We start from the raw sequence: 13,730 nt of genomic DNA, 5'->3' as shown, positions 1-13,730 counted from the left end.
TTCTCTTACTTCAAAACTGGCTAGAGATTAGTACTGTTTTTCTAGTTAATATTAGTAATAAAAACTTAATAAAAACCAACAAATGGAATAGAGCTAAATGATACTGCAAACTAAATATGGCAAGACTGGCATTCCAGATGTCCCAAATATCTCAAGGCACAGTCATCCTAAAAATAAAGAGTCTTTCCATGTTTCAAAGACAATGTGTGAACAGCTGTTCTCCATCATGAGTGGCTACAATTATAGTTCCTAGTTGGCAGTTAGAGCAGCACTGTATTCTGCAACAAGATCTGACAGTTCTTTTTTTTGGCAGCTGACTGGTACAGGAATCGAACCCTGGACCTTGGTGTTATCAGCACCATGCTCTAACCAACTGAGCTAACCGGCCAGCCAGTGACAGTTATACCTTGGTACAAAAAAAAAAAGATGTCAGGTTCCAAAGAAATGAATTAGTAAAAAAAAAAAAAAATTAATAACTTGACAATTAAAATGTCTTTTATTTTCAACTTTATTTTTTTCATTTGATCTTTATAACTTCTAATACCATACAAGTTTGTGTTGCTATGTTGTTACACCAAAGCTGAATTAAAATAAAGGCAGCTTGATCATATTTCTGTTGATCTGTCTTCTATCAGCCAGCTGCATTCATTTGCTATATATTTCTGCCCCTGAGTTTGATGGCCCCACCTTATTTCCCATTTGATTAATATAATCTTTCATATTTCAATATTCTAGAAAAACAGCTACATCCCTAACCAGGGAGGATTCTCCTACTGGTAGGGATCGTGGATAATCCTTTCTTATGCACTCAGCAGAGCCAGAAATTCAGATGCTCAGAAGCCTTAACCAGTGCACCCACCGCTCCTCTGCAGGACCACATATGGCTCTTCTTTCACTCACCTCCACAGTTCCTTGGTCCTTGAAACCTCATTCCAGACCTAGAACAAGGAGGAGAGAAGTGTATGGTCAGATAACAGGCAGTGAGCACCTAGCCTGCCAGGCCCTGTGGAGGGGACAAGAAGCTGAATCAAACTCAGTCCCTGCACTCAAGAAAACGCACCCTGAGGTAGAGCTAGAGACATATTTGAATAATCAAAAACAATCAAATAATGAACGAGAAAGGGCAGAATGAGCAACTCAATGTGGGTAAAGGGTGGGGTGCCAAGGGACTCAGAGAAGTGATGACTGATCAAGTCTCAAAGAATGAGTAGCGGTTCTTTACGTGGCTGCGGCATTGCTGAGACACAACAGCTGGGCGAATATTCCTAAGGGTGGAAAAGATGAATGAGTAATTTGTCTTAATTAGAACATAGGATTCTGGGTGGAGAAGAATGGAAAAAGGAGCTGAAGGTTGGCTTAGACCAACTCCCAAAAGTCGTAATGGCCAAAATAGTGAGATGCTACTTGAGAATTTTGAAGAGGAGAGTGGTAGGGTCAAACTGCATTTCAGAAAATCACTTTGGCTACTGTGAGAAGGAAGGTTTGGAGCTGAGAGCAGAGAAGTATGCCTGGTAAGAAGGCTGCTGCAATGAAGTAAATTAAGGCATGGGCCAAGGGGATATCCCAGAAATGCTGGACGGCAGAATGAGGGCAGCCTCCAGCCTCCCAGGCTGTCCTGTATCCTCTACACAGACTATCCTCCCATGACTGCTTTCTGCAGTAGTGTTTACCAGGAGGGTCAGGACAGTTTCACAGAATAGGGAACAGGGTGCCAGACCTTTCCCCCCCTCAGGCCCAGGCCTGCCTCATGGAACTTCCTACCCTCTCCAGCTAAGACGTCCAGAATTCTGGAGCCTACACAGCTTCAGTGGACAACTCTCTAGAGCCTTTGGTAGGCCAGAACCTCTGAGGGTCCCATCCCAGATATGTGGCTTTCAAGCCCCGGCAGAAGCAATGACCACCCTCTCTGAGCCCAAGCGACCCCTTCAACAGCCCTCATTCACCTGCCAACTCAAAGTTCCTACGCCTTTAAGAAGTCTTTTTGGCTGGCAGAAGTGTAAAGTTTATATTCTGCAAACTCAAACCAGGCAAGATGATCTGTGCATTTTCTCTGTATATCCTTTCTCTCTCTCTCTCTCTCTCTCCTTTCTATAGTTCCTAGTTCAAAACCCAACTGAGATCTTGTTTCCCAGACAGAGAACTGTAATACACAATACACCCTGCAAAATAAATGCTACCCACCTTTAAGGATCCTTTTGTTAGCTCCTGGCCTTCACAATGACACCGTGAGGCAGGGATTACTGACCTCATTTTACCTATGAGGAAACTATGACCTGGGGAAACTGGTGCTACCATAGGGTATTGGGCACCTCCCTTTCAAACTTGTCCCCTAAGTTACCCCTAGCCTACTGCCATGGAAACAGCTAGGGATCCAATTCCAGGTCTGTGCATAACTCCATGGGTGACCTTGGGCAAATCACTGTGTGATATTCAGTATCCTGATCAGTAAATATGAGGGCAAAAGCCCAATATTTCACTTGATACACTTAAAAGTATAATAACAGGGGCCGAGCCCATGGCACACTCAGGAGAGTGCGGCGCTGGGAGCGCAGCGATGCTCCCGCCCCAGGTTCGGATCCTATATAGGAATGGCCAGTGCACTCACTGGCTGAGTACCGGTCACGAAAAAGACAAAAAAAAAAAAAGGATAATAACGGTATTCTAGCAAGGATCTGCTTATTAACCTTTTTGTAAAACGATATAATATGTATTTTAAGTTCCTTAAAGAAATTCATTTACTCAACAAATATTTACTGAGAGAACTTAACCGTCAAGGCACACACTGGGTGACAGAGACAGTGATGAAAAGTACAAACTCCCTCTCTTAAGAACGGATTTAGCAGGGAAAACCCGATACTAAACAAATACACGATACAAATAATCACGAGATTACAGTTCTGCGGAGTCCTCGGGGGGAAGAAGACAGCGTGCCTGTAACACAGGGCGGTGCACAGCGGGGAACCCACGGGACGAGCTCACTCCACCAGTGTTTATTTCGTGAGCACCGGCATGAAGGAAACGACGGACGGGGGGTGCGAGTGGCTGGGGACGGACACCTTTGAGCCGGCAGGATGCGGAGCCATCAGCATCACGGGGAGAACCGGGAGTGTGGCCGTCCGGGCACAGGGAACGGGTAAAAGAAAAGCTCCCAGGAAGGAAGTTCCAGAACATTCCAGAAAAGGCGAGAATGCAAAGGAAAACGGTCTCTAAGCCAATTTTAGGAGTGAACCCTGATGGCAGGGAGCCTGCGTCTGGTTCACAGGCGCCCAGCGCAGGAGAAGGGACGGTCGCTAGAGCCTCCCGAGGACGCCGAGGTCTCCGCCCGGGACCACGAGCGACTCCCGCCGCTTCACGGATTCAGAGCAGACCGACAGCCTCCCCCACGGACAGGGAGACCGAGGGTCCAGAGGAGAAGCCCCGGCCGCGGACGCGCCGGCGACCACAAGCCCAGGCCCTGCCTCTCGCCCTGCACAGAGCGCGTCACCTTGTCCACCTGCGAGGCGCAGAGAAGGTCTGGGGCCTCCAAGAAGGAGAAGACGCGAAGCAGCTCGTCCCGACCCAGCTGCGGGTCCGCTCCGCCCCGCCCCGCCCCGCCCCGCTCCGCTCCCGCCGCCTTCGCCGCGCTCCCGCCGCGGCCCCGCCCCGCCCCCGCCGAGCCCCCGCCGCGATCCCGCCGGCTCCGCCCAGCCCGCCCCGCTCTGCCCCTCCCGCCCCGGCCCCTTCCTGCTCCCGCCCAGCCCGCCGCGCCCCGACAGCCACGCCCAGCGCACTCCGCTAACTCTCTTAAGTGCCGGCCGGCTCCTCTTTCCCTGACTGCCAACTTGCCTCTGCCCTCGCGCTCGTCCTGATCCTGGCACTGAACCAACCCTGTTTTAAACCCTTGTCCTGGTCCTCGGTCTGACCTGCTCCCTTGCACTGGATCTTGCACTGGACGCCGGCCCTGCCCCTTGACCTTGCTCTCGCTTTCTCGACCTCACCTTTGACCTGGGCCTGACCCTGGTCTTCACCCTGGGCCTTCACCCTGACCCTGCTCCTCATCCTGACTCTGACCGGCGCTGGCCACCATCTGCCATCTACCCCTACACCTGTTGCTGCCCTTACCTCAGCCCTCATGACCCTGACATTCACTGTGTCCCTGGCCTTCACTGTTGCTTCACCACTACCTGAACCTCCCAGAGGGCAGGGTCCTGGCCCTGGCCATCGTACTGACCCTCACTATCCCTTTCCCTACCATTGGTTTTCTCTCTAATGCTGGTCTTGGCCCTCATCCTTGCCCTGGTCCTGGTCACAGGAGTCCTGTCACCTGTGCCCTCGCCTACATCTGTCCCAGGCCTGGCCTCAACTCTGACCCTCACCCTGGCCTTTGTCTTGGCTTTGGCACTGGCCCTGGCCCTCACCCTGGTCATTGCCCTGGCCTAGGTCCTTGCATTTACTTGCTCTCACCTTTGCCCTCCCCTCGCCCTTGCCATATGACTCTCATCCTCGCTCTGGACCCCTTCTTTGCCTTCACTTGGGCCCTGAACTTTGTACTTGCACTAGCCCTGGCAGTTCACCTGGCCTTCCCCTGGCCTGGCTTTGCCATCTCCCTTATCCTTGCCCTCAACTGAACCCTTGCCCTCAACTGAACCCTTGCCCTCAACCTGGTCTTTGCCCTGGCTCTTACATTTGCCCTCATTCTCTTTGACTCTCACCCTCACTATGAACTTGAGCCTGACCCCTGTTCCTCACCCTCACCTGGTTTTGCCCTCATGTTGGTGCTTGTCCTCACCTAACATTCACCCTCACCCTGACCTTCGCAGTCACCCTCACAATGACCCTCAGCCTCCCTCTCACCTTGGCGCTGTCCCTTGTGCAAGCCCTGCCCTGACCCTCACCTTGGCTTTTATGCTAGCCTTGATAGCAGCCATGGACCTCATGTGGTCTTGGTCCTGGCCTATACAGGTTCAGATCAGATTTAAAGTAAAAGTGAAGGGCAGAGTGAAGGTCAAGATCAAGTTCGAGGTCAGGGTCATTGCTAGGATGAGGTTGAGATCAGACACAGAGAGATGAGGATCAGAGTGTCCAGTTCAGAATAAAGGACTGTGTCAAGTTAAGGATCAAAGTAAAGGAGAAGTCAGGGCCATGTTCAGTGTCAGAATCTGGCTCAAGGTCAAAATTAGTGTGAGGGAAGTTTTAGGGTTAGGGTTGGGTTCAAAATCAAGCTGAAGGTCAAGATGAGTGTGAAGGTCAGGATGAGGATACATTAGAGGGTCAGGATCAGTTTATGGTCAAGGTCAAGATCAGGGATAGGTTTGGTCAGGGTAAGGACATGGTCAATGACAGAGTGAGGTGAGGTAAAATTGACAGTCTCATTCAGGTTGACAGTGAATGTCCAGTTCTGGATAGGATTCAAGGTCAATTCCAGAGTCAAGGTGAGTGTGAGGTTGATGTTCAGGATTAGGGTCCCTGAACTTGACTGAGGGTGAGTGTCCCATTAAGGATAAATGTTCTGGGGTGGTATCAGGTTCAGGGTCATGATCAGTGTGAGAGCTATGTCATTGTCAGGGCCAAGGTCAGGGTGAGTGTTAGGGTCATGTTAATCATCAGGGTCAGGATCACGGTCATGGTGAGCATCAGAGTAAGATGAGAGTCAGGGTGAAGGTGAGGATCAAGTTCATGGTCAAGGTTAAGTTCCAGGTCAAGTGCAGTCACAGTCAGGGTGATGGTTAGGATAAAGGTCAGAAATGGGCTAGGGTTAGGGAGAGAGTAAATATGAGAACAAGTTTCAGGGTCATGGGCAGGTTTAAGGTTAAGTTCAAAGTCAGGTGGGGGTAAGGGTAGTGTATCAGAGTCTGCCAAAGAATTGGATGAGGGTGAGAGTGAGTGTGTAGGTCAGGGTCAGAGTCAGGATCAGGGTCAAGGTCAAATCAAGGTCAGGGTGATGATCAAGTTAAGCATGAGGATAAGGTTAATTGTCAGATTCAGGTTGTTGGGTTCAGTGTAAGGCTGAAGGTCAAGAGTCAGGTTTAGGGTCAAGTACAAGGTCAGGGTGGGTCAGGGTTAATGTCTTGTGTAGATGGGATTGGTTGAGGGTCCAGGGTCAGTGTGGGTCAGTATCTGGATTAGCATCAATGTCAGGTGAAGTTCAGTAATAGGGACAGGTTCTGTCTAGTTCCAGAGCAGGGTCAGATTGATGATCATGTACAGTGTTAAGAACCAGGGTTATAAAAAGGTTGAGTGTCAGAGCGAGGGTCAGGTTCAAAGTCAGGTTCAAATTCAGGGTGGGTAAATGTGATGACAATTGTCAGGATAAAGTTTATTTTTAGGGACAGAGTAAGGTTGAGGTTCAGAATTAGTTTGATCGTGAGTGTCTGGTTCAGTCTCAGGTTCAGGATCAAGGTGAAGGTGAGGCATGATTTTTGGCATCAGGATCAGGGTCAGGAAGATGTTCAGGGCCAATGTAGTGTCAGAACAGGGTTAACCAAAGGTCAGAGTAAGGTCAGGGCGAGTGTGGGGTCAGTATCAAGTTCAAGGACATGGTGAGGATCAAGATGGGGGATCTAGGTCAGGTTTATCATTAAGGTCAGTTTCAAGCCCAAGTTAAAGATCAGGATGGGTCAGAATCAGTATCGGAGTAAAGTTCAGAGTAAATTGCAGTTTCAAGGTCAGAATAAGGACAATATATTTTCATTTTTGGTTTTTCTTATTTTCTTTATATTTTTAATGTTTTAATATAATGAAGTTTTCTTTGTGGGAAGTTTAATTTCTATTTCCTTAATAGATATGGGGCTACTCAGGTTATCAATATCTTCTTGAGTGAGCTTTGGTAATTTCTGTCATTCAAGGAATTAGCCCATTTTATCTAAGTTGACTTTATCAGCACAAAATTCATAATACTCTCTGATGATACTTTTAAATATCTGTGTAATGATAACATCTTTCCCATTCCCAGTATTGGTATTCTGTGTCTTTTCTTCTTTTTCCCTTTGATCAGTATGGCTAGATGTTTATCGATTTTATAGATCTCAGTGAATCAGCTTTCAGTTTCACTTTTTTTTTTTTTCCTGTTTGTTCTATCTGATCTGTATTATTTCCTTTCTTCTGCATATTTTGGACTTAATTTTCTCTTTTTTGTCAAGTTTCTTAAAGTAAAAACTGAGGTGATTCACTAAATGCCTTTCTTCTTTTCTAATATATGCAGCTAGTGCTATAACTTTCCACGAGTACTGCTTTTATACATCATGTTTTCATTTTCACTCAGTTCAATACTTTAAAAAAAGAAATTCCCTTGAGACTTTCTCTTTGACTCATATACTATTTGGGTTGTTTAATACATATCTTGTCTCATTATGTCATGTCTCATGTTCTTCTTGACTACAACAATTTCTGAGACTTTCCTGATTTTTGATGAACTTTATAAGCCCAGATGGTTTCACTGGAGAATCCGACCAAATATTTAAATAGTAAGAGAAAACAGCAATATTTGCCCAAGGAGTTACCATTCCTGGTGCTCTTGATTTGTTGAGTAGATGCAGATTTCCATCGGTATCATTTTCCTTCTGCCGTCTTCTAGAGTGAATCAGCTAGAAACGAATTCTTTCCAGTTTTTATATGTCTGAAAAAGGTTTTTTTTCTTTGTTTTATTATCATTATTACTATTTTTTGGCGGCTGGCCAGTAAGGGTATCCAAACCCTTCATTTCGGTGTTATCAGTACCACACTCTGAGTGAGCTGACCAGCCAGCATTATTTTTCCTTTATTTTTGAAAGATATTTTTGCTGGGTAAAAATTCTCAGTTAACAGATATTCTTTCATTACTTCAAACAACTGTTACCAAGCCATGATATGTTTTTACACTCATGAGTAAGAGTAATCATGCAATTTTCTTTTCTGTAATATCCTTGTTGAATCTTGGTATCAAGACTATCGCTGATGTTACAAAATAAGCTGAGTAGGCTTTCTCTTCTATTCTCTGGCATCTTGGCACTTTCTCTTAAATGATTGGTAGAAATTAGCAGTGAAGCTATCCGAGCCTGGTGGTTGCATCATGAAAATATTCTGATTTGGAGGTTCCGTTTAATAGTTTTAAGACACTTTGGGTTTTTTTGTTTTTGCCTATTGTAAGTTGAACTTTTCTATGAATTTGTCTATTTTACCAAATTTCAATTTATAAACATGAAGTTATTCCTAATATTATTCTTCTGAATCCTTTTTCATTTCGGATATTGATAGTTTGTGCCTTCTCTTTCTTGATCAGCATCACCCACTTTGACATTATTAATCTCTTGAAAGAATAAATTTTTTGGCTTTGTTCTTCCACATCATACCTTTTTTGTTTTGTTAATTTCTCTTCCTGTTTATTTCCTTCTATTTAGATGTAACTGCTTTTCTTTATTAAACTTGTGATGGACGCACGGCTTAGTCACAGCCTTTTTGATATTATATCCATATCATCAGGATTATAAATTAACCTTTAAGCACTGCTGTGGCCGTATCTCACAAGAATTGCTATGTTGTAACGTTAGTATCAGCCAGTTCATAACATTTTCCATCTTGCATTGTTGCTTCTTCTTCTTTGATACATGGGTTATTTTAGAAGTGTATTTCTTAATTTTCAGACATATTTGTAATTATGTTATCTTCCAGGTTTCTAGCTTAATTACATTAGAGTAAAAAAAATACACACCTTGGATCATTTTGATCCTTTGAAATTTGTTGAGACTTGTTATGGCCCAGTCTATGATCGATTTATTGTGTTTTGTCTTTTTTTTAAAGATGACCGGTAAGGGGATCTTAACCCTTGACTTGGTGTTGTCAGCACCACACTCTCCCGAGTGAGCCACGGGCTGGCCCGATTTATTGTGTTTTGCATGTGCCTGAGAAGAATGTGTATCCTGTGTTGTTTGGTTTTCTGTTGTTGACCAAGTGCTCACTATTGCCTGTTACTTACCCACTGACTTGAGTTGACCAACCTTTAGTCAGGATTCTCTCCCCGCCTTAGGCCCCTAACCTTTGGCTCGCCCCTAAGCTTAAACAAGCACTAAGATGTAGACATGCTCCCGTAACAGCTCATTCCAAGAACCTGGTGAGCAACGAAATAAACACGTCCTGTTAAACCACGTTGATTACGCTGCCTGCTCTCCCCACTGCTGCCCTGCTCACCTCTCTATGGAAGCAAAGCCCTTTGTTGATTTGGAGATGCTTGCAGATCCTGAGGTTGGAGTGCTCTCTGTACTGCAGCAGGCTTTTCAAATAGCCTCTCAAGTCTGGATTTGTTTTTATTTAAAATATACAAGCATTAGGTCAATATGTTCATCCTCTTAGGCAAACTACATTCCGAATTGTTCTGTCTTTTCCTGTTTGTTTGGGTTAGTCAAGTGAAGCAGCAGTTTGTAGGAGTGATATCACCAAGATGGTGGAATAGATGATCCCTCCACTCCACCCCACAAAAGATCAATTTACAACTGTTAAAAGGCAAGAACTGTCATTCTGAGATCACTGGAACTTGGGAGAAGAGGAGAGACCTGTGAAGTCCATGAAGGTGTGGAAGGCCATGATAAGCAGGAGGAAAAACCACTGTGATCATTCCGAGACTCAGACGCTCTCAGGGCCAGTGTGGCATAACGCAAGGAGCAGCTACCAGCACTCATAACAGCTATGTGGAGATGGCAGAGTCACAGCAGCACCCTTTGCACGAAGCTACTTGGAGTCTACAGGGGGGGAAGTGTGCTGTGACCACTGGCAAAAAGAAAAAAAAATCACTTCTGAGTCCACCATTCCATCCCCTAGGCCAACAAAGCCACTTGCAAAATTCTCCTGGATCTGCATAGGAGGTAGGGGCCACAGCTGATGGGAGGAGGGAATAACCTCAAGGTTGGTGCGTCTTCATGGGGGACTCATGCATGGTATGCCCCAAAGGAAATGTTCAGAGTGCTGGTGGAGGGGGTGGCTGTTACCCATCAGGGGTACATTGGGGTACAGCATTGGCAGCTATTCTGCCTTCTATTTGGCACTGGCCACATAGTGAAGACTGGTCAGAGTGAAATAACTGCAGGGGCCACTGTTTTCAGGAAAGACATAGTCCCAGGCTGGATTTTCCACACAGCCCAGTTGAGTTTGGTGTGATAACAAATGATCCAAACATTACTAAAAGGCTGACAATTAAAATCCAGTCCAAACATAAATTTTTTTCCAGTTTGAGAAACAACATCAAGGCAGTAATTTAGCTCAGGCACACAGCTCAAGTCCCAGTCTCCACAGGAAGAATTCCCCAATTTGGGAAATAATTACAGGACAGCAAATTAGTCTCAGTGTAGTGTTTAAGTGGTCGTGGTTGCTATTAATCCACCACAGAACAGAAAAAAAAACCACAGACAAGAGACAAAGTGCTGATATTAACAAGTAAAGGTCTAATACCACCAAAGAACACCTACAAAACCTGGAAAAGGTAGCCATCTCCTCAAATGCACAGGAATCAGCATAAAGACAAAAAGATCAAGAATAGAGAAATATAACACCACTAAAGGAAATCAACAAAGTGCCAGAAATGGAAGTAAACAAACAGTCGATTTATGGCATGTCTGACAGAATTCAGAATAACTCTCTTAAGGGTGTTCAGGTAGTCAAAAGAAAATACAGATAGAATCCTAAACAATATTTGGAAAACAACCCAGAAGCAGAACAAGAAACTTCACAAAGGAACAAAAGCAATTAAAAAAAATTCTGGAAATAAAGAATACATTATCTGAACTGAAACACTCAATAGAAAGCTCCAACAGCAGACTTGATCAAACAGAGGAAAGATCAGTGACCTTGAAGACAGAACATACAAAATTATCCAATCAGGGGAACAAAAAGAAAAAAGATAAGAAAAATGAGACAATTGCAGCAATTATGGGACTACTTTAAAAAATAACCTCTGCATATTTGGTGTACCCGGAGAAAAAAAAGGAAGAGACCTAGAAAATATATTCAAGGATATAATGGCTGAAAATTTCCCAAGTATGGAGGAAGATGACAGCATCCATGTATAGGAAACTCAGAGGTCACAAATCAAATTCAGTCCAAGGAAGAACATCCCAAGGCATGTCATAATCAAATTATCAAAAACCAAAGACAAAGAAAAAATACTGAAAGCAGCAAAAACAAAGCAAAGCAAAACAAAACAAAAACAATGTTCAACTGAGTCCCCAAATGTCTCTCAGTGGATATCTCAGTAGAAACCCAACAGGCCAGAAGAGAATGGAATGATATATTCAAAGTGCTGAAAGAAAAAGACTGTCAGCCAAGAATTCTGTATTCAGCAGAACTAACCTTTAATTATGAAGGAGAAATAAAGTCTTTCCCAGACAAACAAAAGCTAAGAGAAACACTTCAGGATATAGGACTGGACAAAGGCTTTATGAATGTGGCCCCAAAAGCACAGGCAATGCAGGAAAAAATATATGGGATTATATCAAACTAAAAGGCTTCTGCACAGCAAAAGAAATAATTAATAGAGTGAAAAGACCACCTACAGAATGGGAGAAAATATTTGCAAACTATGCATCTGACAAGGGATTAATATTCAGAATATACAAAGAACTCAAACAACTCAACAGTAAGAAAACAAGTAACCCAATTAAAAAATGGGCAAAGGACCTGAATAGACAGTTCTCATATTAAGATATACAATGGGCAACAGACACATGAAAAATGCTCAACATCACTCAGCATCAGGGAAATGCAAATCACAACCACACTGAGAAATCATTTTACCCCAGTTAGACTGGCTATTATAAAAAAGACAGAGTAACAAATGCTGGCAAGGATGTAGAGAAAGGAGAACCCTCTTACACTCTTGGTGGGACTGTAAATTAGTGCAGCCATTCTGGAAAACAGTACAGAGGTTCCTCAAAAAACTAGAGAGAACTGCCATATGACCCAGTAATCCCATTGCTGGGCATCTACCTAAAGGAATGGAAATCATCATGTTGAAAGGACACCTGCACTCCCATGTTTATTGAAGCTCTATTTACAATAGCCAAGAGTTGGAATCAACCTAAATGTCCATTTACAGATGATGATAAGGAAAATGTGGTATATATACTCAGTGGAATTGTAGAGCTAGGGCTAGGGTCTGGAGCTCACAGACCCCGTGAGCCCATTCACAAATCCTTCACACGGAGGTCTATGAGCTAGGCAACCAGCAAAAAGGTCCTTGGAGCCTTGGTTGAAGAAAGAGGAGTCTTTATTCAGCACACACATGTCTAATACCTAGGCAGTCCAAAGAGAAACTCCGAAACTCAACTGCAACCAGCAAAGTCCAAAGAAAAACTGAGCAGCTGCCAGCAGAGTAAACATGCTCTACTTTTAGATGCGAGCTCTGTGAGCCAGCTTCTGCTTCACAAACTCAAGAACACACAATAGCAACAAAACTAAAAATATACATTGGTGCACACGCACACTAACTCCACTCACACACAACTTGTTTACAAGAAATGTCGAGGGAGCCTGACTAAATTATTCTATTATCCCCATAAGAAAGAATGAAATTCTGCCATTTGCAGCAACATAGATGAATTTAGAGAAAATTATGTTAAGTTATATAAGCCAGGCACAGAAAGAGAAATACCACATGTCTTCACTCATAAGTGGGAGCTAAAATAAAGAAAGAAAGAAAGGGGGGAGGGGCTGGCCCATGGCTCACTTGGGAGAGTGTGGTGCTGATAACACCATGGCCACAGGTTTAGATCCCTATATAGGGGTGGCCGGTTAGCTCACTTGGGAGAGTGTGGTGCTGACAACACCAAGTAAAAGGTTAAAATCCCCTTACCGGTCATCTTTAAAAAAAAAGAAAAAGAAGGAAGGATCATAATAATACATTAAACTTAAAAAAAATTTTTGGTTATTAGAGATGGGAAAGGTGGAGGGAGGAGATTGGCAAGAAACTAGTTAGAGGTCACAAAGATTATGTTTTGTAAACGTGAGTATACTAATCATCCAGATTTGATCACCACATATTGTATACATGTATTGATACTTGATTCTGTACCCCACAAATATATGTAATCAATTATTTTTCAATAAAAAAGCTGTCAAAAAATAGTAGACCTGTCTTACAAGAAAAGCTACAGGAGTTCTTATTTGAAACAAGATGACACCAAAGTATACCAATAAAACGTGAAGATACATAACTCACTAGGAAATTAAGTATACAGACAACCTCAGAATACTCTAGTGTTGTAAGGTGGTGAATAAACCATTTATATCCTTAGTATGAAGACTAAAGGACAAATCTAATAGGATAATCACAAATACAAAAGTCATATAAAAGACAGGCTATATTAAAAGATGTAACTTGAAAGAACAAAATGTCAAAAAGTGGGGTTGGGGGAATGACATCAGAGAATAGAGTTGGCTTTTTTTTTCTTAGCTATCAAAGATAAGTTTTTGTTAGTTTAAAATAATCTAACTGTAATTATTTTGCAAGCCTCACGGTAACCATAACACAAAAACTTATGACAGACATACTAAAAATAAACAGCAAGAAATCAAAATATACTACTGGAGAAAACCACTCAACCAGAAAGGAAAGCAGTAAGACCAGGAAAAAATGATCTGCAAAACAACCAGAAAAAAGTAACAAAATGTCAGTGACAAGTCCCTATATATCAGGAACTATAAATGTAATTGGATTAAATCTTTAAATTAAAAGACACAGTGACTGAATGTATTATAAAATATGAACCAATAGGCTGCCTATAAGAAAC

At 43.4% G+C, this 13,730-nt stretch overlaps 1 non-coding gene across 1 annotated transcript; it reads right to left on the bottom strand.

The window, feature by feature from the left end:
- Positions 1 to 314: 314 nt before the first annotated feature.
- On the bottom strand, positions 315 to 388 carry TRNAI-GAU (transfer RNA isoleucine (anticodon GAU)). Its single transcript has one exon. It is a non-coding gene; the product is annotated as a tRNA-Ile (tRNA).
- Between the last annotated feature and the right edge of the window lie 13,342 nt (positions 389 to 13,730).

This window comes from Cynocephalus volans, chromosome 6 (assembly GCF_027409185.1).
Source record: "Cynocephalus volans isolate mCynVol1 chromosome 6, mCynVol1.pri, whole genome shotgun sequence".
In the NCBI taxonomy this organism is placed as follows: domain Eukaryota; kingdom Metazoa; phylum Chordata; class Mammalia; order Dermoptera; family Cynocephalidae; genus Cynocephalus; species Cynocephalus volans.
The sequence above is the reverse complement of the archived record's forward strand: the minus strand, read 5'-3'. Positions and strand labels throughout refer to the sequence as shown.